Below are 24,079 nucleotides of genomic sequence, written 5' to 3' on the forward strand. Positions count from 1 at the left end.
GCTTGGGAGGGGCAAGACAGGAGGGAAGGAAGATATAGAGAGAGATGCCGGCACTTGGGGGGGGGGGCATAGGGGCACAGAAGAGTTATGTTGGATAGGGTAAGAATAGGGACCCAAAGATGGGAGATGCTCAATATGGCAGGAAGATAGGAGCAAGGACACAGGGGTAATGCTGGGTAGAATAGATAGGGATGCAGAGAGAAAATGGATGGTGGACATGGTGAGAAAAGACTTGCCAAATGGACAAGGAGACTATGACAAAATATTTAAGAGAAGACAGAAGAAAGCAGAAAGCAGAGACTGGGACTGACACCATTAGAAAAATAATGACCAGATGACAAATATAGAAAAATAAGTTTATTTTCTATTTATTGATTCCAATATGTCTGTTTTTGGAATGTGCATCTGCCAGAAGCAGTTTAAGATATGGCTGGGGTTCGCAAGAAAAACCTCACTCATTGGCCTTCAATCTCCAGCATAGCGGTGGTAAATCTCCAGCTTTGGGATGGACCACCCTTTGTTGTCTCTGGGAACGGCCCTCTAGGGAGGTGGTTGAGACAGAACCAGGAATGGACTTTCAGAAAATCTGGGACAATCACAAAGGATTCTTTGTAATGAGAAGGTGTGTGAAAGCCGGACAGCAGCTGGGGTCTGTGGCAGTGTACCAGAAATGGCATTCCTTCCAGACCTTATCTGCTATCAGATTCTCTCTTTCCTTGCCATGGTCTCTCTTGCCCTCCTTCTTTCGGCCCCCCTTTTTCTTTCTCCTTATGTGGGTTTCTTTTCTAGATTCCTCAGATTAGCTAACTAGGACTGTTATATAAGCTGCAATTTTATCTTCAGCTCGGTGGCACAGCCATGGGTGGGCCTTGGGAGCCCAAATTGTGGTACTCTTGCTGTGGCTGGTGGGACTCCCCAAACCCCTCCAGCTGAAGAGTTCCTCCTTCTTGGGCAGTCAGCGCTCTTCCAAACAGCAGCCGATAGCACTTGCCTGGAAGTGACACCGTCACCAGCCCCTCTGCATATGCTCAGTTTTTGCACAAGCATTGAGCATGTGCAGCCTGCTAGCTGCAGTGCTAGCTTGAGGCAAGTGCTGCCAACTGCCATTTGGAAGAGTGCTGGCTGCCTATGAAGGAGGAAATCTTCAGCTGGAGGGGTTTGGGGATCCCCGCCAGCTCAGGTATTTCATATTTTAGGTTGGCGGAGTCAGGGGGGATGAATTCCATGCCCACCCACCTTGGGTTCAGGCCCATCCCAAATCGTCCGTCTGGCTATGCCTATGCTTCAGCTGAGGCAGCAGCACTCACAGGGTATCATATAACCCTGGTTAGAAAGAAAGGCTGACCTTAAATTTCATTCTCAGTGCATTCTGGGACTCGTAGTCTCAATTTTCTGGCAGCTATAACAGCTGTGACATTGGAACTCTGACAGAAGTGATTTATTAAAGAAGTTAGAAATGAGCTGGCATCCTGCCCAGCTGTTTGTCAGACAGGAAAGCCATGGTTTAGTGAGAAATCAAATCCCTAGGAGTCATTCTCTGAATTCATATGTTGTGGGAGAAGTTCGATGTCTTAAAACAGTGTCAGGACCTGGGGGGGCTGGCACCCGGGGTGGATCGCCGATGCGCCCCGCCCCCTGGGTGCAACGCCCCCCCCCCATGTAGCGCGGACCCCCCCCCCCGGCGAAAGGACACCCCCGCGAAGGAACCCCCCCGCCGGGTGCACGCCGCTGGGGGGGGGGTGCTGTGCGCGCCTGCCCTCTGTTGTTCCATGATTCTTCTCTGCCCCGGAACAGGAAGTAACCTGTTCTTCCGGGGCAGAGAAGAAGCATGGACCAACGGAGGACAGGCACGCGCGGCACCCCCCCAGCGGCGTGCACCCGGGGTGGACCGCCCCCACTGCCCCCCCCTAGGAACGACACCAATATCCAGTATCTAATGTGAGAGCATCTGTAAGATCCACATGGCAGGAAACTCAGGAGCCTGTGTGGCAGCACAGGGGCTGCTGGTCTCAGAGAAGATTACTTACAACCCTGCAAGAGGACCCCTGTTCTTTGTGTGTATTTCCTCTCTGGCTCTGCTTGGAATCTTTCCTATTTCAGAATGCTGAATTTTTCCCCAATATTGCAAAAAAGCTTGGAGCAAAGCAAGGTTGTAATATTTATTTCCTTTTCATTCTCCTCCCTCCCTCAGCCAGGGTTAATCCCTTAAAGGAGAATATGAATCCTGAGATCACCATAACCCTCAGGAAGTGATAGCAATCTGATATAGGTAAACTTTCTGGAGGTGGTAAGAAGGTAGTTACCCCAGCTGTGATCTCTGTGAATCACCTTCTCCCTCATCTCAAGACCCTCCTCTTTATAAGAATCCCTGGTGATCAGTGGCATAGAATGATCCCCCCCCCCCCTGGAATTCATCCCCCCTGGCTCCAGCAGGGTCTGCTATGTCACAGACAGTGTTGTCAGGGCTGCGGGTTTCTCGCCCAATTGGGCTCCTTTCCACGAGCCGCTGCAACTTTTTCACGCCACGTGCGGGTTGTGGGATTTTGGGCAGGTTTTTTAAGCCCCGCCGGTGTTTTTTTCGCCCACCGCGGGTTTTTTCCCCCGTGGCTGCGGGTTGGCTGGTTTCCCACAGCCGCGGCCAGTAGAAGCCCCACGGTTTTGGGCGTGACAAATTTTTTCCATCTGGCAACACTGGACAGACAGACAAACAGATACAAAGGTTGATGCACAAGTGTAATTTCCCATCTCAGTTAGTTTTGGGGAGTGGGGATGGGGAGAAGGAATAGGGAAGTCACATATGTGGTGGGGAAAGGAAACGAATTCAGCACTAGCACTTGAAGCCTTTGGGAGGTGTCAAACCTGATTTACCCCCAAACTGTGTCCATGGGCAGATAGACACAAACCGGTCTTTATCCAGCCAGTGGTGGACAGTGTTTGTCTGTTGGCAGTGCGAAAACCGGAAATTCATTGCTGGGCCTGTATAAGCTTCAGCATAGAATTTCCTTTTTATTTTTTTTAACCAAGCACATGTCCACGTAAGTTAATATTCAGACTTAACCGGCAATGGGTTAGCGCATAAAGATAGGACAGCTATTTATGCGGTCCTATTTATGCACTAAGGGGGGGGGGCTCATATACAAATCGTAGGTAAGCCTAACGTGGACTTACCGAATGCTAAATCAGGACTACCACCAGTCCCACATGGCTGCCGGCGGTAGTTCTACCCAGAGTGCGGGACATTTCCGGGGGGGGGGGGGGAAGAAACCCCCCAGAAATGTCTTGCACAGTGGTAACCCGGCAGTAATCGGGTATCACCGTGCGCTGCCCTGTTACCGCCAGGTTACCTGGGGAGCCCCTATCACCACCTCAATGGGTTGCGGTAAAGGCTCCCCATCGCATGGCCATGCGGTAAGAGTTCTCATGTTTGTCTGGGGACTTTTTACCTGCTGCGGTAAAAAAAAAAGGCCCTGGCGTGCGGGAAAACGGCCCCTGCTGCAAGCACAGGGCCCTTTTTCCTGCAGCTTGGTAAAAGGACCCCTAAACCTGGCCGGGTAGGTTTGAATTTCGGGACCTAACCGCACTCCACCCCTGGAATGCCCCTGACAGCCGGCTTTAAGTTTGGTGCTAACCAGTCATGTTCAGCAAGGATGACCGATTAAGTGCCAGTGAAAATAACCAGATAGCTGTGACCAAGTGAGTTAACCAGTTGGTGGCCATTTCCAGCTGGTTAACTCGCTTTGAATATCGGCCGGATAGGATACTATTTTGTTGTATCTATAAGGGGATGACAGCACTGTAGGAATCTAGGAACATAATACACATAGATAGAAAGGTTTGTAGGACCCTACCCTGAGAGCTTATAGACTGACTAGTCTGAGGCATTCTGCAGTGACTCTGAGAGATCAAGAGATGTCAATTGTTAAGAAAAGAAGAGACATTCTATAGTCTTATGGTCATTTACTCTCCCCCAAATTCTATAAATGGTGCCTTAAGTTGTGCGTGTTAATTTGGACGCACGGCCAAATAGCGTGCACAGCTTAATTGCTTAACAAGCCACTCAGCGCCGATAATTGGTGCTTAACCAATAAGCGACACTACTTGACTTTAATCCGAATTTACGCGCACAACTTTCTAGGCATATTCTAATGCGTGCAGCTGAAAGGGGGTGTGGCCATGGGTGTGGAATGGGCGGGCTGTGCCTGCATTTAGGAGGCCCAAAATTTTAGTGGCAAGAATGGTGCATGTGCATATTCTATAAACTATGCCTAACTTTAGGTGTAATTTATAGAATTACGCTAACCACATGGTTTTTCGGCACTGATTTTTAAGGCAGGGGCGTAGCCAGACAGCAGATTTTGGGTGGGCCTAGGCAAGAAGTGGGTGGGCACCAAGTATTCTCCCCCTCTCCCCCCAAAAAAATATCTAAGCTGGTGGGAAAATGTTTCTCTCCACCTTGGCAATCTGCAGCAGGCATGCGCTGAAAACTGAGCATTCACAGGTGCCAGTAGCGTGGGGCAAACTATTTTCATTACCATCAGGGGGAAGTCTTCAGCTGGTAGAGCTTGGAATCCCCATCAGCTACTGCTAAACATGTGCTACTGTTGGGTGGGCCTGAGCCCTAAGTGAGTGGGCCCTGGCCCACCCAGGCCCACCTGTGGCTACACCACTGTTTTAAGGTACCATTTATTGAATTTGGCCCTCTGTGTATGATTCTCACACATGGCCTACAGACCCTGGGTTGGAGCTGCCTGAGTCCTTGTGTCTCAGAAGGTGACGGAACAGCCTGAATCCTTGTAGACTGAGGGGAGAAGGCCCTCCTGGCTGTCAGAAGGCAGACAGCATCCTGGTCTCTTCTACCAATCAAAGGAAGCAGCCAAAGCCCTTGCGGTATTAGACAGAAGGCAGGGGGAACAGCTCAAAGCCTTGCAATCATGGGGGGTGTGGGGGTGGTGAGGAGAAGGCCAGGCTCTGAAGCAGCATCCCAGAGTATGTCTGAGGCTGCAGGATCCAGGACACCCATTCACCTACAGCAGAACCGCAAATCACTTTCCTTACCTCACCTATTAACCTGTCTAATTCAGGTTACACATGCATTGTTTTGGGCTCCAGGACAGGGTGAGGCCAGCAGAGCACCAGTGCTGAGTAATGCTGCATACAGACTCTCCTCCCCGGGGTGTGCCGCTAGGCCTGCAGAAGCAAGCCAGGGCAGGAGAGGCAACACAAGACTGAAGAACAAACCTTTCATTTCTTAGGAAAACAGCCAAAGCGACTGTAAAATCCAGAGATAGTAATGGCCTTTGTATGGATTGATGCTGAGTGTGTGCCCATTGCACAGGCTACTCAGGACTCTGCCTTTGTGATATCTCTGCCAACATGAGACCAGGGCCGCCGAGAGACTGAACCAGGCCCGGAGGAGGGCCACCGCCGCTCTCCCGATCGCTGCTGCTGCCCCACCCCACCCCCATCGCTGCTGCTGCTGCCACCCCCCCCCCCCCCAATCGCTGAAACCCCCCAATTGATGCCGCTGTCTAAATACCTTGGCTGGCGGGGATCCCAAGGCCCCACCAGCAGAAGACGTCTTCCTCCAGTGCTGACTGCCTGCCCCTGTGGCTGCTTTTCTTCTCAGGGTATGCTCGGTTTCAAAACCAAGCATGCGCGCCTGAGAGGAAAAGCAGCCGCTCAGCAATGGTTAGAAGAGCAGCGCTCCCCAGCCTCCAAGGAGGGCCCGGCGCAGGAGTTTTCTCTCTCCTGCTCCTGTTGGGACGCAATCACTCGGGTTCTGTCAGGAGTAAGAGAGAGAGACCTCGGCACCGGGCCCCCCCTTGGAGGCCCGGGCCCAGGGAATTTTGCCCCCCTCTCAGCAGTCCTGCATGGAAAATCCTGGTGTTAATTGCCACTGTACAGTACTCATAGGCTAAAGTCCCTGCTTCACGGAGCTCACAGTCTACTGAAGACAGAGAAGATAAAGAGGTTTCATCATCCAGGGGGGGCCTCTCCTAACATAAGAGACAGAAGGGATGATGTGGAGCTCTGCGTTTATTTTATGTGGGGTTCGATTTGTTCTTTAACAAACAAAAAAAGTGGGCAAAATAAAGAGATAACATCAAAACATAAAACTAGAAACATGTCTATTAATAGGCTACATAAATGTATAAATGTTTATTTATTAAGACAATAAAAGCATAAGTGATTACATAAATCCCAACATGGCCATATTTTGACTTACGATTGCATTGGGTAAAAACTGAATAAAGAAATGAAAGGATAAAAACACAAAAGATGACACCTATGAATAAGAATAAAATTAAAACAGCATTACAAGTATTCCTTTACACTGTAAGATTTGCTATTACAGTTATATCAGAAATTGGCAAAAAAATCTCTCTGTTTTTTTAGTAATCTGTGAGCCTGGGATTATTAAGGGCCCTGTTTACTAAGCAGCATTATTGGCGTGTTAATGTTTTTAACGCACGCTAACCATGTATGTGCCTACAATATCCCTATAGGCGCCTACATGGTTAGCGCATGCGGTAAGTGTAAGCGCGCTAAAAACACTAACGCACCTTAGTAAACAGGGTCCTAAGTATGTACTTATAACTTATGTATATTATCTCAGTTGGAAGATTTGTAATGCTGTTTAATTTGTATTTTTATTTGTGTCATCTTCTATGCTTTTTTCCCCTTTTATTCCTTTTTTCTCTGATGTAGTCACATCAGGATTCACGTGATCACTTATAGTTATGTTGTTATTATTTTAATAAATAAATATTTTAAAATTTGCTCACAATATATAGACATTATTTTTTATTTTCTTCCTTGTTTTTTTGGTGCCCATGTTTTTGTTTGTTTGCTTCTCCTTGTGTGTCACCTGTGCCTCGCCTGTTGTTTTCTGGTTAATTGTTTTCCTGAAGTGTACACATATTTTGTTTGTTACTTGATACCATTAATAGATAAAAGCAGAACTTCCTTCTGAGACGAGGGAGCAGTATCTGAGCCCCGGGCATTTCCTGCTTGCAGATGGGCTGTCTTTGACATCCCAGTATCACTTTTTTTCCTTTCTATTTGATGCTTCTCATATTTCTGCATTCTAAGCTCAGTTTTATGGTGTCCTTTCAGTGACTTGTCCCCAGGTCCTGCTGAAGGTGGCAAGCTGGCTGTCTCCTCCTCCTCTGTTGTGACAGAAGGAAGGAGGGATACAAGAAGGTGGGTGGGGACTCAAATAGAGAAAGCTTCATAAATGTGTTTGAGCCTGAGGCTTGAATATGCTCTTAGGGTCCCTCCTTGATGCAGGAGACACCCCAGGGCTGTTGTTGATGTCTCAGAAAGAGGAGGACTGGGCAGCTGGCAGAGAGAGTATGTCACCTGAGCCATCTCCCTCCCTGCAGTCACAAGCCTGTGTTATTTTAGGCAGGTCCACATCTCTGTGATTAAAGAAACAAAAATGTCTCTTCCTCTTCTAATCCTACATTGGGCCAAGCTCACTTCCTGCCCTGACACCTGCTTACAACATCCTCAGATGTGCAGCAGAGTCTGTAAGGAGCTCTGTCTCTTTATATGATAGAGGAGTGTGGTAGCCGTGTTAGTCCACTGTTAAGGTTATCAATAGAAATCAAACAAAATAAAACATGGAAAAGAAAATAAGATGATACCTTTTTTATTGGACATAACTTAATATATTTCTTGATTAGCTTTCGAAGGTTGCCCTTCTTCGTCAGATCGTCCGATCGTCCGATCTGACGAAGAAGGGCAACCTTCGAAAGCTAATCAAGAAATATATTAAGTTATGTCCAATAAAAAAGGTATCATCTTATTTTCTTTATATGATGAAAGCCTAACCCATTTCCCCACTGAGAAAACCCAGGAGTGTTATTAAAACAGGATTTCTGGATGGAGAATTCATACACTGCATGGGATTAGCTGCTACTGACTCTTAGAAACAGGTTTGTGCAATTTTCTGAGAAAGGTTTTAGACTTCACATGATTCTGTTTTCATATACAAATATTGACAGATACAGTGAAAAATAAAATAAAACCAGCAGTAACATCATAAGAACATAAGAGTAGCCATACTGGGTCAGACCAATGGTCCATCTAGCCCAGTATCCTGTTTTCCAAATTGTCACAAGTACCTGGCAGAAAACCAAATTGTGGCAACACTCCATATTACAAATCCCAGGGCAAGCAGTTGCTCCCCATGTCTGTCTCAATAGCAGACTATGGACTTTTCCTCCAGGAATTTGTCCAAACCTTTTTAAAACCTAGATACACTAACTGCTGTTACCACATCCTCAGCAAAGAGTACCAGAACTTAACTATTCGTTGAGTGAAAAAATATTTCCTCCTATTTTTTTAAAGTATTTCCATGTAACTTCCTTGAGTGTCCCCTAGTCTTTGTACTTTTGGTACGAGTAAAAAATCGATTTACTTCTACTCGTTCTACACCACTCAGAATTTTGTTGACCTGAATTATATCTCTTTTTTTTTTCACTAAGATTTGAAAATAAAAACAAACCTGTAAAAAATGACGGGAAAATATTGCAAGAAGAATAATGAGTCTGAGGGAGGGGACACCAGGGTCAAGGCAATTAGGTTGTTACAGTCTCTAAGGAATGAAGTGGTAAGGTGAACCCTGCTGGCAACACTGGGCATTACAGCCAGGGGCTTCTGTCTATTGCAGGGGTGGGCAACCACTGAATTTTATGTGGCCCATGAGACCATGGGATGTATATACAAAAGCAATGTGAATACAATTGTCACTATATAAGAAACACTGGAACTATAAGACAAGTCACATAATTTAAGACTTGACAGGCTGAAGGTAGGACCCAAAGTGGTGAACTGGATTAGGAACTGGTTGACAGACAGATGCCAGCGGGTGGTGGTTAACGGAATTCACTCAGAGGAAGGAAAGGTGAGTAGTGGAGTACCTCAAGGAATGGTGCTGGGGCCGATTCTGTTCAATATATTTGTGAGCGACATTGCCGAAGGGTCAGAAGGTAAGGTTTGCCTTTTTGCCGATGATACAAAGATTTGTAACAGAGTGGACACCCGGAGGGAGTGGAAAACATGAAAAAGGATCTGCAAAAGTTAGAAAAATGGTCTAATGTTTGGCAATTAAAATTTAATGCAAAGAAATGCAGAGTAGCAATCCAAAGGAGACATATGCATTAGGCGGTGAGAGGCTAATATGCACAGACAGAAGGACCTTGGGTTGATAGTATCTGATGAAACAGTATGACAAGGTGGTGGCTGTAGCCAGAAGGATACTAGGTTGTATAGAGAGAGGTGTAACCAGCAGAAGAAAGGAGGTGTTGATGCCCCTATACAAGTTATTGGTGAGGCCCCACGTGGAGTATTGTGTTCAGTTTTGGAGGCCATATCTTGTTAAAGATGTAAGAAGACTTGAAGCGGTCCAGAAGAAGGCGACAAAAATGATCTGGGGATTGCACCAAAAGACATATGAGAAGAGACTGGAAGACCTGAATATGTATACCCTAGAGGAGAGAAAGGGCAGGGGAGATATAATACAGACGTTTAAATACTTGAAAGGTATTCATATAGAAACAGATATTTTCCAGAGAAGGGAAAATGGTAAAAACAAGAGGACATGAATTGAGGTTGTGGGGTGGTAGACTTCGGAGTAATGTCAGAAAATTCTTTTTCACAGAGAGGGTGGTTGATGCCTGGAATGCCCTCCTGGAAGAGGTGGTGAGAACAAAACTGTGGCGGAATTGAAAATGGTGTGAGATGAACACAGAGGATCTCTACTTAGAAAATGAATGGTATAAAAAAACAAAACTTAAAGGGTTGCATATGTGGTGCTTAGATGGCAACTCTGGCTGTATCAAGTAAGGCCGGTGCTGGCCTGGCTTATACGGTCTAAGTGCCGCATACAGCAGTCCAGTTTAGGATGGGCTGGAGAGAGCTTTGATGGAAAGTCCAGTAATTTGGAACCTGAAGACAATGCCGGACAGAATTTTACGGTCTGTGTCCCGCAAATGACAAGACGGATTCGGATAGGTTTTGATGGCAACTCAAGTAGTTGGAACCTAAGGACAGAGTCAGACAGACTGGTCTATGTCCCAGAAACAACAAAGAAAGACCATGATCAAGTAAATAATATCATGTTCATTGTTGATTTAATCTAGAATTGAGAATGAATGTGACTGTTGGGCAGACTGGATGGACTAGTCAGGTCTTTATCTGCCGTCACTTACTATGTTAAGACGATGGCTAGGTTTCATGGGCTGCATCAAATCTATGACTAGTGCTCCATATCTTGCGGCTGACACAAAAATCCTTAACCAGAGTTTTGGTGATTTTCAATACTGTATTTCACAAATAGTTTCAGCAGCCTAGTACAGTCAATGGTGTTAAGCCACCTAGACTACTGCAACGCAATATATGCGGGTTGTAAGGAACAAGTCATTAAGAAGCTTCAGACAGCCCAAAATACGGCAGCCAGACTTATATTCGGGAAAACAAAATACGAAAGCGCCAAACCGCTAAGAGAGAAACTACACTGGCTTCCACTAAAGGAACGAATTGTGTTCAAAGTATGCACCATAGTCCATAAAATTATACATGGAGAAGCTCCGGCATACATGTCAGACCTCATAGACCTACCTGCTAGGAATGCTAAAAGATCAGCACGTACATTCCTCAACCTCCATTACCCCAACTGCAAAGGATTAAAATATAAGTCCACCTACGCAACCAGCTTCTCCTACATTTGCACACAGCTATGGAACGCACTCCCGAAGACCATAAAGACAACGCAAGATCTAACCATCTTTCGTAAACTACTGAAAACGGACCTATTAAAAAAAGCATACAACAAACAATCGTCCTAACTTCTAAACAACAACAACAACAACAACAAAGAATAAGATCGAAACGACATAACCACTGCCCAACACTATTACTCTCACCATAATACCATCATCTGAGCAACTACATAAAGCCGACACCTACACAAGACCACAATATATTCTTTACCACATACATACGCACTTGATTGCAAAAACATCTGTTAACAAGTACGCAAGGACACAATGCATTCTTCTACCTTGTATGTACGCACTTGATTGCAAAATCATGTGCATATCTAAAGTCTGGAAATGGCAATCGCCATAACGGCAAATGTAAGCCACATTGAGCCTGCAAATGGGTGGGAAAACGTGGGATACAAATGCTACAAATAATAATAGCAGTTTGTTTCCATCATTTTTAGTTACATTTTTACTTATTTATCTCAGAAGTCTATATAGAGCTCTGTGCATTTGCGTTCCAAGACGTATGAGGAGAGATTTGCTGACCTGAACATGTATACCCTGGAGGAAAGGAGAAACAGGGGTGATATGATACAGACGTTCAAATATTTGAAAGGTATTAATCCGCAAACAAACCTTTTCCGGAGATGGGAAGGCGGTAGAACGAGAGGATATGAAATGAGATTGAAGGGGAGGCAGACTCAAGAAAAATGTCAGGAAGCATTTTTTCACGGAGAGAGTGGTGGATGCTTGGAATGCCCTCCCGCGGGAGGTGGTGGAGACGAAAATGGTAACGGAATTCAAAAATGCGTGGGATAAACATAAAGGAATCCCGTTCAGAAGGATGGTGGTTGGGAGGCGGGGCTAGTGGTTAGGAGGCGTGACTAGTGCTGGGTAGACTTCTACGGTCTGTGCCCTGAAAATGGCAGATACAAATCAAAGTCAGGTATACACATAAAGTAGCACATGATTTTATCTTGTTGGGCAGACTGGATAGACCGTACAGGTCTTTCTCTGCTGTCATCTACTATGTCATTTTGCAGCCTGCCAGGGATAGCACTGACATTCATGCAATCCTCTGTGTATGGAGTTTGTCCACACCTGGTCTAGTGGCATACTCTGGGGTCAAGCTAGAATGAATCCACTTGCTGCAGGTTCCTCATGTTAGAATCACTCTCCCACTTACCAATCACTTCCCTCTCTGGAAAGGTTGGTGGGTGCTGCAGTTGTCTCCCTTTCCCATCGCCTTAAAGATTTGGAGTCCTGCTCGCCCATTGAGAATGAGATAAATATAGATATTTTTCCCTGTTGAAGTAATTCCTGTTTCCAGTTTTAAGCCAGGATGTGTAGATGTACCATGGCAAAATCTGTATTCTCATATCCAATATGTGAGCAGCATTGTAAGCTCAGGAGATGAGTGGAAGCACTTCCCAAGCAGGAGGGAGGGACCAATTTCATTCTTCAGTCAGTTCTTGAAGCCAAGTCTCTAAACCTCATTTTCCAAACCGCTTGCTCTGTCTCTATTTAAGAACATAAGAGTAGCCATACTGGGTCAGACCAATGGTCCGTCTAGCCCAGTATCCTGTTTTCCAAACAGTGGCCAAGCCAGGTCACAAGTACCTGGCAGAAACCCAAATCGTGGCAACATTCCATTAGAACCCCAAAGAATAGGAAGATTCTGGAATCCTAAAGAGCGACAAGATTCTATGCGGATTCCATACTACAAATCCCAGGGCAAGCATTTGCTTCCGATGTCTGTGTCAATAGCAGACTATGCACCCAGGATGTTTAAGAGCTCCCAGGGCTGACCTCTGACACTCCTTTCCTGAAGGTCCCATTCCTGAACCCTTCTCTCCTTCCCCTCCAGTGGCTCAGCAGATGTTCCTACAGCCACCTCACTTTACCAAAGCCAGAGTGAAGGGCAGCAAACACATTCTGGCTGAGACCTCTTTATGGACTAACAGCACACAAGTGCTCTGCCCTGGCAACTGTGGCATGTATTTTGGGTCTGGAAGAGGCACAGAGATTTCCTTCACCAGAAGACTGAGCCTTCTAGAAGCACCTGGAGCCAAACCCTCAAACTCACAACATCAAGTCTAGGAAGGACTTGGGAGCTCAGTTATTAGTTGGACATGGAGGGAATACATTGAAATGTCTAATCTAAATATTTCAAATGATTTTTTATATTCAGCAGTGCCTACAGGATTTTATTGCTAGTATTTAACACCTGTATTTCCAATGAACCATTATATCCAGCACGCTATGTAGTACCGTATGTTCCCTCGCGTTTTCTTAGATCAGCACAACCATTGCCTTACTGTACCTACTTATAGGGACCTACATCATGAACATACTAGACACAGCTTATTTGTTTGGGTTTTTTTTTGTTTGTGCTTGTATCCCACATAATCTATAAACCATATTCTCAGTTCAAGCGCCAGAACTCTGGAATTCATTATCTAGTCACCTTAAGGCAATGTCAATCTTTAGATACTTTCAAAACTGATTTTAAAACTTTTCTTTTTAAGGATGCCTTTTCCATTGATTAATGATCCTGCATTTATTCACTCATTTTTGGGATCCTTTGGGTTCCGCTGAGACTCTGAATCCATAAGCCGAACCCCTCCTTGTTTGACCCCTCCCTCTCTTTCCTATCTATTTTGTAGTTTTATCCCCTTCCTATTACTGATGGTCTCGTCTACAGTATGCTCTCCTTTTTAAATTAGATGGTTTCCCCGTAGGCGGGATAGAAAGTTCTGAATAAACTTGAACTGGTAGGTGAATAATCGCCTCTTACAAGTACACTACGTGCATAATATTCCCCTGATTCTATATATGGCACCCAAAATTGAGCGCTGATATATGGGCATCAATCCAAGGTATGTGCCCAACTAAATTGGCTAATGAGCCAATTAGTGCCAGTAATTGGGTGCTAATTGGCACACGCATCTTCCTACGTTCTGTTCTATAACAATGTGTGCTGAAATCCCATAGCACACAACCCTAGAGGGTACATGGCCACGGAAGGTTCAGGATGTTCCTGAAATTTGCACGCAGTTTATAGAATACCAGAGATGGACCCTGGGAATTACACTTAGTTTTTCAGCAGGGTCCTGGTGTCCAAATATGGGCGCTGAAAGCAGCACTCAATGCTATTCAATAACGGCCACTTTATTACAGAATAGCGTTGAGCACGGTTACTGATTTTAGCCCTATTTCTATAATTTCAGGGATATGTGGGGGGTTTTTTTAAACCACTTTTGGCATGTTGCTGAATGGCGAAGTCATTTTTGAATACTGACCCCTCCCCCACTGGGCCAAAACACCCTCCAACCTTGTAAAAATATTTTTATTTCACCTATTCCAGAATAAAAATCCATGAGCATCCCAGTAACCTCGGTCAGATGCAATCTCCAAAGCGGGCTGGACTCCTTACCCAACCAACATACATGAGAGGAAACATTCCTTATTTTTCAGAGGCTTTGAACCCAGGGATTCCCCCTCCCCCCCCCCCCAAAAAAAAAGATCTGCAAACTTCATCTCTCTCCATCTTCCACGGCGTCTCTTATAAAAACACACACACACACTTTTCCTTCACTTATAGCCCCAGTTCTGCCATGCCAGGAATCTCCATCAGTGGGACATTTCTGTAGAGGACTGAAGGCCAAAACTGATGGAATAAATCTCCTTTAGGTAGCATAAGTTGCCACCAGGGCTCCATAGATTAGTCATATCTCATTCAAACAGGTCACTCTGAGAAATAAAGTATTAATAATCCATGGTCAACTGTTGATCCAGAACACTTCCTTCCTCCTATAGTGTTCTTACATGTAGGAAACAATAACATTTTGGAGAGATCCTCTGCATGATGGGGGTATCTCGTTCAGAGGGCAGTGCCCTGGAGAGTTTGGGCATATCTGGGGGCTAATGCAGCTGGCACAGAAAGGGTTGGTAACCATTGGAGCCAGCTCTGTGGGTGCTTGAGCACCCCCAATATTGAGAAAATTCCTTGTATGTGTCCAGGGAGGGGTCATTTCCATTGGGCTTAGCACCCCCAATAATTTTGAAAAGTTGGCTTTGAGACTGACACATTTGCAGAACTGGTGCAGCTGTTAGGGCTCTCTCTTCTGTGGCCGGAATACACCGTCTGCAGGTTCCTCCTGTCTGAATCACCCTTCGGTGCTGCCCACTCTCCTTGGTAAAGTTGTAGTTCCCCTTCCCGTTGCAGCGGGGCTTTGGAATCACAGAAATCAGCCCCAGGCTGCAGGTGAGCAGTGCTCTTCCCTCCCTCCAACCCTTGATGTCAGAGGAGGGCCGGGCCCAGAGTTGCAGGTACATAAAGGAGCGGCAGAAACAGGAATTCCTGCTTCTCTGCAAACAGACAGCCCTGCCCGTCAGTAGAAAGCCAGCTGAGCAGGTAGGGTCTCACACGGCCATCCCTGAGCCGTACTGGGGCTGGATTAGAACTCGCGTCTTTCCGCTTCGCCTTTCTTCCCTAATACTTGCTATTTTTATAATATTGTGCTTTCTATTCTGATTCCCTCGTCTTCCCTCCTTTGCCTCCCGTTTTCTCTTGTGAGCTAGACACAAATGAGGGAGGAAAACGGGGAAATTGAGCCCCCCCCCCCCCCCCCCTCAGAAATAGCAGTCAGAAGGGAGCCTGGGCACTGATCGGGCAGTTTTTTTTTGCTGCTAGGAACCTGCGTTTATTACTGGAAGGTTCTCTTTATCGGGAAAGAGTTGCTCAATGTAATTTCTGAAGTTTGAAAAGGAATGCAAAGTTATCACGTTTTCCCACTTCCAACCTGCTTCGTGTATTAACTAATTTACAAATACCCCCTTTTTTTTTTAACATTTCCACTATCTAGGGACTGGCATTGATTACGTTATGAAGCACAAAATGCTCCCCCGACCACAGCAGTACCCTTGCTGCCCTCTGATTTCTGTAAAATACTGGACCAAGGGTGATGAGATGACCCAGAGAAGCAGAACGGGGGGGGGGGGGGGCAGGATGGTGATTGTAGGATCAGGTGCAAGACATTCAGCCTTAGCCCCCCTCCCCAAATACTAGGCCCCTAATCTTGCCCCTCCCCCACATCATGCTTTTAAATATTACGTTTTGTTGCGTGTGTAGTATGTGATTGTATCACTTGCACAGATAATAAGGGCAGTTTCCAAAAGTCATTTACACATGTAAACGATCAGTTTGAAAATTGCCCACCCTTCCTGCATCTGAAAATATGCACTGATGGTTCTTTGAGTTTGAGTGGCCAAGGATCTATTTGACTGCAGCTGCTCTTTGCTCTTCACCAGAAGGTGCTACCCTAGGCGACTGCCTAGACTTGCCTAATGGTGGGCCAGCCCTGAAGATCATAGCTAGTGTTTCTTGTATTATCTGAATCCTGAGCAGAATTCAAAGTGGGCTATGTTACCTACAGGACACAAGGAAGAAATGGCTCAGGATTTCTAACATGTTTCAGAACTGCAGTTTACTTCTATGGTGACTTTTATTATTCTTGTCCAAATATGATATATGTCTTTATATATATATATATTTTTTTTTTTTTTTAACTGCGTACTTATAGTTCATAGTAAAGAGAGCACCAAACCATATCTGCCTTCACTTTTCAGCTGTCCTTACTGCATGCAAATTGTACACCTGAATCTGTGCCTAGCCTTCTGATGACTAACAGCACAGTATCCTCCTGAATTACTTATTTGTAAAGGTAGGAAGCGGAGAACGTTCAAAACTGGAAAGCCTGGGAAAGAAAATAAGAGCAGAGCTAATCTTTAACTGGCTTGTGTAAAGCCAAGTGCTTTGTTTTCAGTGTCGCCAGGGCAGCTGTTTTAAGAGCTCTCTGCAGAGCAGATTTAGAGGGGGACTGGAAGGGTAAGCAAAGAGAAGAGGGGCTTAAAAGCCACATTTGAATTTCTCTGGATAAGGCTAGGCTTCTTTGTCAGTAGATTTGCGGTGAAAATCCTGCAGGCCGTGCAGCCTCCTTCCATGGCAAGGCTGGCATAGGCACGTTCCAGTCACTAGACTTCCCAGGGCTGGCACTGCACATGGCATTGCATGCTGAGAGTGGCTTTTCCACAGTTTAGTCCTTGTGCGTCTGGCTTTATTAGTTTCTGTGACCTGTGACGAAAGCTGGGAATTTTCCCCACAGCTTTCAATACCTGTAAATATCATTAAATTTGGCCTTTTTCAGAAATACCGTGAAATGTGCAGGAGAATGTGCCAGGAGACTGGCCTTAGAGCTGTGTGACCACGTGACAAGCGTTGTGCTGTGTAACTTTAATTTGTGTTTTTTCTATCATACTGTCACCCCTCCCCCCCCCCAAAAAAAAAAAAAAATCAGGATGGTTTACAACCTAGGAGCTATTACAGAGACCTGTTTCAATAACTAGGGATGTGGCCTAAAGGGTCATGGATTTGATATATTTCCTTTCTGTGATACAACCAAAGCTGTTTACTTTACATATATTATATGCAGGTATTTTCTCTGTCCCTAGTGGGCTCACAATCTTAAGTTTTGTACCTGGGGCAGTGGAGGGTTGAGACTTGCCCAGGGCCACAAGAAGCAACAGTGGGAACCAAACGCAGTTCCCAGGTTCTCAGCCCACTTCACTAACAATTAGGCTGCTCCTCCTGTAGGAAAGATAGGGGAGAATGCCATGTATATAAAAAAAAAAATACCAACAGAAGTGCAAGGAGGAGGTACTATGCTACATTAGAAAGAGGACTGGAAGTAGCTGGTGCACCTCCAGTGCCATCAGGGGAGCTCCTGGAGATTTATTCAGACATCCATAAAGCTATAATGGGGATGGGGCTTAAGGAGGATTTTAATTTCCTAGATGTCACTTGGAGCATCTCAGAAACAGAAGCAGACAGAGGCTAGATTCTGGCCTCCTCACAAGATCACTCCTCAGACCACTGGTAACAGAACCAACAAGGGAGAGGGTGATAGTTGACCTGGCACTTACAAGCGAGAGATGGTGTGGGGTCACTTGAGGTCCAATGATCAGTCATTGCGGAGCAAAGGCATAGAGGGGTTCAGGAGTACCCTACCCGAGGGGGACATTAACAGGGTGGGAAGTTCTACTTCATTAAAAAAAAAAAAGTGGTGCCCTAGCAGTGATGGTTACCAGCTCCTGGAGAGCCTCATGTGGATCTTGACTGTCTGTCCCTATGACAACTGGGTTGTACTGTAGAGGACTGGAACAGAGCACAATACAGTAACTCCCTATGGAAACCCTCCCCCCACCTGCTGTCTGGGGTAGAGGTCTCTTCTGTTTTGCTGTCTGGAGGGCAGAACTGCAGGACACTGACCCAAGCCCAGGAGTTCAGATGTTTCTAGGGCCTGGGATTCAGCTGACAGCAAAGGGGAGGAGATAGCCGCTCCCCCCCCCCCCCCCCCCCAGAACTCCAGCCAGGCCACAGTGATTTGTGGGGAAGGAAAGTCAGTGGATGGTAAGAGTAAGAGAAGAAGGCAGTAAATGTAGGTGTTGGTGGGAGACTAGAGCAAGAAGAGGTGAAGGTTGTATGAGGGATGGTGCAAGAGGGGGTAAATGCTTAAAAATGTAAGAATATAAGCTTTGTCATACTGGGACCGAAGATCCATTAAGCCTGGTATCCTGGTTCCAACAGGGCTAATTCAGATCACAAGTACCTGGCAAATCCCAAAACAGTAAAACAGATTTTATGCTCCTTATCCTAGAAATAAACAGTGGATTTTTCCCAAGTCTATCATAATAATGGCGTAGACTTTTCCTTTAGGAAATTATCCAAACCTTTTTAAAACCCTGCTAAGCTAACTGCTGTTACCACATTTTCTGGCAATAGTTTCCAGAGTTTACATATTGAGTGAACAAATATGTTCTCTGGTTTGTTTTAAATTTACTACTTCATTATGTGCTCCCTGTTCCTAGTCTGGTTTTTTGTTTTTTTTTTGGAAAGAGTAAACAAGCAATTCATGTGGATCTATTCCACTCCCCTCAGCCTTTTGTAGACCTCTTATCATATCTCCCCTCAGCCATCTTTTCTCCAAGCTGAAGAGCCCTAGTCACTTTAGTCTTTCCTCATAGGGCAGTCATCCCATCCCCTTTATCATTTTTGTTGCCCTTCTCTGTACTTTCACTAATTCTGCTATATCGTTTTTGAGATGCGGTGACCAGAACTGCCAACAGTATTCAAGGTACGGTTGCACTATGGAGCAATACAAAGGCATTCTTATTTTTGTTTTCTATTCCTAACATTCTATTTGCTTTCTTTGCTGCCACTGCACACTGAGCAAAGGGTTTCAACGTATCAATGATGCCTAGATTATTATTATTATTATTATTACATTTGTACCCCGCGCTTTCCCACATAATGCAGGCTCAATGCAGCTTACATAGTTTGAAATACAAAGTTAACAGAATTTTAATAAAACAGTAGTAAAACAATATAAAGTTGGGCTTAGTAGTGTATGATAAGTTGAGCTAGATAATATATGACTAGGATAAAAGAGGGTGGATAGGATAGTGTAATTTGGGAGAAAGGGTAAGGAGGGATAAAATTAAGGAGAGATGGAAAGAGAAGGATGGGAGGTTGGTATTTTAAGTCAGAACAGAATTGGGGGTGGAAGTTGGCGAGATTAGGTTGGGGCATTTGGGTAGGCTTGCTTAAAGAGATGAGCTGTCAGCATTTTTCTAAAGGGCAAGAAGTCGTTTATTAATCGGATTGGTCTGGGTAGAGCGTTCCACAGCTGGCTGCCCAAAAAGGAGAAACTGGATGCGTAGTAGGTCTTGTACTTAATTCCTCTACAATTGGGAAGGTGTAGGTTAAGATAAGTTCGTGAAGAAATAGATCTGTTTCTAGCAGGGAGGTCGATCAATTCATTCATGTAGCCAGGGGATTCGCCGTGGATAATCTTGTGGGTCATTGTGTTGATCTTAACATTTATTCTTTCTTTGATGGGGAGCCGTGAAGCTTTGCTCCAAGAGGTGATGCACTTTCGAATTTTGATTTGCCAAAAATAAGTCTGGCAGCCGTGTTCTGGGCCGTTTGGAGTCTCCTAATATGGAATCTTGCATCACGTAGCTATAGTTTGGATTTCTCTTTCCCAAATGCATTACTTTGCACTTGCTCATATTAAACATCTGCCATTTGAAAGCCCAGTCTCCCAGTCTTGTGAGGTCCTCTTGCAGTTTTTCACAATCCTCTTGCGATTTAACAACTTTGAATGATAACTGTGTCATCAGCAAATTTAATTACCTCACTAGTTATTCACATCTCTAGATCGTTTATAAATGTTAAAAAGCAGTGGTCTGAGCACAGACCTCTGGAGAACCCCAGTAACTAACCTTCTCCATTGAGAATACTGACCATTTAACCCTACTCTCTGTTTTCTATCTTTTAACCAGTTTTTAATCCACATTAATCCATGCTTTTGAATATGCTCTGTAATTTTGTTCTTTATAATAGTCTCTACCATTTTGCCTGGCACCAACATAAGACTCATCGGTCTATAATTTCCCGGATCTCCTCTGGAACCTTTTTTAAAAATCGGCGTTACATTGGCCACCCTCCAATCTTCCGGTACCACGCTCGATTTTAAGGATAAATTATATATTACTAACAATAGTTCTGCAAGTTAATTTTTCAATTCTCAGTTCTCTGGAATATATACCATCCGGTCCAGGTGATTTGTTACTCTTCAGTTTATCAAATTGCCCCATTACATTTTCCAGGTTTACAGAGATTGTTTGTTTCTCTGACTTATCAGCATTGAGTACCATTTCTGGCACTGGTATCTCTCCCACATCTTCCTTGGTGAAGACCGAAGCAAAGAATCCATTTAATCTCTCCGCTATGGCTTTATCTTTCTTGAGTTCTCCTTTTACTCCCGCAGTTCTTTTACCAGCTTCTTGCTTCTAAAATACCTAAAAGATTTTTTTTTTTTTTTTTTACTGTGTGTTTTTCACCTTCAGTTTAATCTTCTTTTCAAAGTCGCATTTTGCATTTGACTTTCCATTCCTTATGCTGTTTCCTATTATTTTCAATTGGATCCTTCTTCTGTTTTCTGATTAAATTTTCTTTTAGCTCTAGCAGCTTCCTTCACTTCACTCATTAACCATGCCGGTTGTCATTTGACCTTTCATCCTCCTTTTAATACATGGAATATATCTGGTCTGGGCTTCCAGGATGGTATTTTTGAATAGCATCCACGCCTGATGTAAATATTTGCAGCTGCTCCTTTTAAGCTTTTTTTTTTTTTTTTAAACCATTCTCATTTTATCTTAGCATTTAACTTTCAAAAAGGAGACTAACATATTGGATTCCTGTGTGTACTTACAGGGAAGTCCAGAAGATGAAACGGTAGTCTACAAGCAGCACAGAGCAGGCCACAAAAGCAGAACACACGTCTTCTGTTCTAAAAAGGGTTTTATTTCCACACTTCAAAGTCAAATAAGGTCCGATGTGGCCACATTTTGCCTTCCTAGAGGCTGCGTCAGGGGCTACAACTATATGGCAAAACATATAACCACACCAATAAGGGCCCTGTTAACTAAGCCACACTAGATGCGCGTTAGCGTTTTTAGCACATGCTAACCATGTAGACGCCTATAATATTCCTATGGGCTTCTACACAGCACGTACTAAAACACTAACACACCTTAGTAAACAGGGCTCCAAATGGTGCTAAGTCACCTAGATTACTGTAATGCACTCTATGCCGGATATAAAGAACAAATCAAGAAGCTCCAAACAGCCCAAAACACAGCAGCCAGACTCGTATTTGGCAATACGAAATGCCAAACCCCTAAGAGAAAAGCTACACTGGCTCCCACTCAAAGAGCATATTACGTTCAAAATCTGTACTCTGGTTCATAAAATCATTTACAGAGAGACCCCGGTCTACATGTCAGACCTCATAGACTTACCACCCAGGAACACTAAAAGATCAGCACGCACATTCCTGAATCTCCATTACCCCAGCTGCAAAGGACTAAAATACAAATCAACATATGCATCCAGCTTCTCCTACATAAGTACGCAGCTATGGATGCATTACCATTCGCCATGAAAAAAATGCACGACCTAACTAACTTTCTGTTCAACAAGGCATACCATAACAAACCATCCTAATTACCAGACAATGAAACTCAAGACTGAACTGGATAAAACCTAACTCTCTTTACTCGACTACCAAGGTCTACTCTACCACGAATGAACCTTAACGCAATACCACTTTATATCTTATTCCGAATATGAACTCTTTACACTTAACTGCTAATCTACTATTTCAATCATGATCTTTAATATATTTACCATTTTTATCTCTCACTCCAGAAATGGCGATTGCCATGACGGAACAATGTAAGCCACATTGAGCCTGCAAATAGGTGGGAAAATGTGGGATACAAATGCAACAAATAATAATAGAGAGATATTAAAAATACTCAGCATGCATAACAAATCCTAGTTAAAATCATTAACAGCAGAAGTGTTTACTACAAGAAAAATATAAAGCTCATAATACAAATACGCAGTCTATTTGGCAGAACAACGTAAATTATACCATATAAACTCTGGTTAAAATTATTAATAGCAGAAGTATTCATGCACAAAAATAACCCATAAAATTCATAGGGCTCTGTTTACTAAGCCGACTAACTTTTTAGTGTGTGCTAAAAATGAGCACGCGCTAACGATAGACACCCATTATATCCTATGGATGTCTCTAGCGCTAGCATGCAGTAACTTTTAGCACATGCTAAAAAGTTTGCACGCCTACAGCTCGGCTTAGTAAACAGGGCCCATAATACACCTAAATACACAATTAATTTAGCAAAGCAAGATAAATCGTACCACAAGACAGAATTGAAATTTACATCAAAATTATTTCCTTACCAGGTTTAAGAACACAAGTTTCACCCAAAGGACTTGCATCCTAAACATATACCTATTAGGGTCCTGGAGGGCACTTTCACCCAATAATTAGTTGTTAGTCCAGATTAAAAAAGCAGGAACTAACAGCTCAGCCTAAAGGCAACAAAGGAATAACAAAGGGGAATTAGTAAAAAGATTAATGAGAGAACCAAATTAAAAATATAAGTACGGAGAAAAAACCCACCATAACTCACAGCTAGTGGCAGTATTCTCACTCGCAGAGTAACTCCTCATTCACTCTACCAGTGAGAATACTGCCACAGCTGTGAGTTATGGTGTGTGTTTATTTATTTTTATTTTTACATACATACATTTCAAACAGTTTGTTGTTCCTATTTACAACTTGCTCAGCAGTTGACCATAATTTGCAATCTTTAAAATCTCTCTGCTCTTTATTTAAAGACACCTGGTCTACTATGGTCTATATTGCAATCTCGCTATCAGGATGTCTTATCTTCTCTGTTTCGGTGATATCTTTTAAAGATACCTTGTTAGAACCGTGCAGTTTGAGCAACTGTCAGCCTTCCTCCAGTTTCTAATTTTAAAAGCTGCTCTACCTCCTTTTTAAATGTCAATGCCATCAGCCTGATTACACCCTGGTTAAGAGAGCCCATCTTTCCAGAATAGGCTCCCCCTTCCCCAGAATGTTGCCCAGTTCCTAACAAATCTAAAACCCTCCTACTTGGAACCATCGCCTCATCCATGCATTGAAACTCCAGAGCGCTGCCTGTCTCTTGGATCCTGCTTGTAGAACATGGAGCACTTCTGAAAATGCTCCCCTTGAGGTTCTGAATTTCAGTTTTCTACCTAAGCCTAAATTTGACTTCCAGAACCTCCTTCCCACATTTTCCTATGTCATTGGTACCCACATGTACCAATACAGCTGGCACCTCCCCAGCACTGTCTCTAAAATCTTATCTAGGTGCTGGGTAAGATCCGTCACCTCCGCATCAGGCAGGCAAGTGGTCTTCACATCCACCAGCCACTCGGCTATCTACATGCCTAGGGATCAAGTCTCCAACTCCTTCCCTCCTGGGCAAAAGCTCCTGGAAACACAGCCTGGCTACAGGATCACATCCTGCCTCTCCACAGAAATAAGCAGTGGATTTTCCATCTTAAGTAATGGATTATGGTCTTTTCTTTTAGGAAATCATCCAAACCATTTTAAAACTTTGCTAAGCTAACTGCTTTTACCACATTTTATGGCAACAAATTTCAGAGTTTAATTACATGGGAGTGAAGAAATTGTATCTGATCTTTTAAATTTACTGCTTAGTAGCTTCACTGCATGCCCCCTAGTCCTTGTATTTTTGGAAAGCGTAGACAAACAATCCTACCCATTACACTCCACTCAGAATTTTATAGACCTCTA

The 24,079-nt window shown here is 44.2% G+C and overlaps 1 protein-coding gene across 9 annotated transcripts in view; it reads left to right on the forward strand.

Moving 5' to 3' along the window:
* Positions 1-24,079, forward strand: part of GRB7 (growth factor receptor bound protein 7) — a 112,118-nt gene that overhangs the window by 27,720 nt on the left and 60,319 nt on the right. Inside the window, exon 1 of one of the 9 annotated variants that reach the window (XM_030221979.1) lies at positions 15,129-15,189. The exons of the other annotated variants lie outside the window; for them this stretch is intronic. The gene's annotated coding sequence lies outside the window, so the exon portion shown is untranslated. Of the gene's footprint in view, positions 1-15,128; positions 15,190-24,079 lie in introns of those variants that run through there. 9 annotated transcript variants of the gene reach the window in all.

The sequence above is a fragment of the Microcaecilia unicolor genome, chromosome 12, assembly GCF_901765095.1.
Source record: "Microcaecilia unicolor chromosome 12, aMicUni1.1, whole genome shotgun sequence".
NCBI lineage: Eukaryota > Metazoa > Chordata > Amphibia > Gymnophiona > Siphonopidae > Microcaecilia > Microcaecilia unicolor.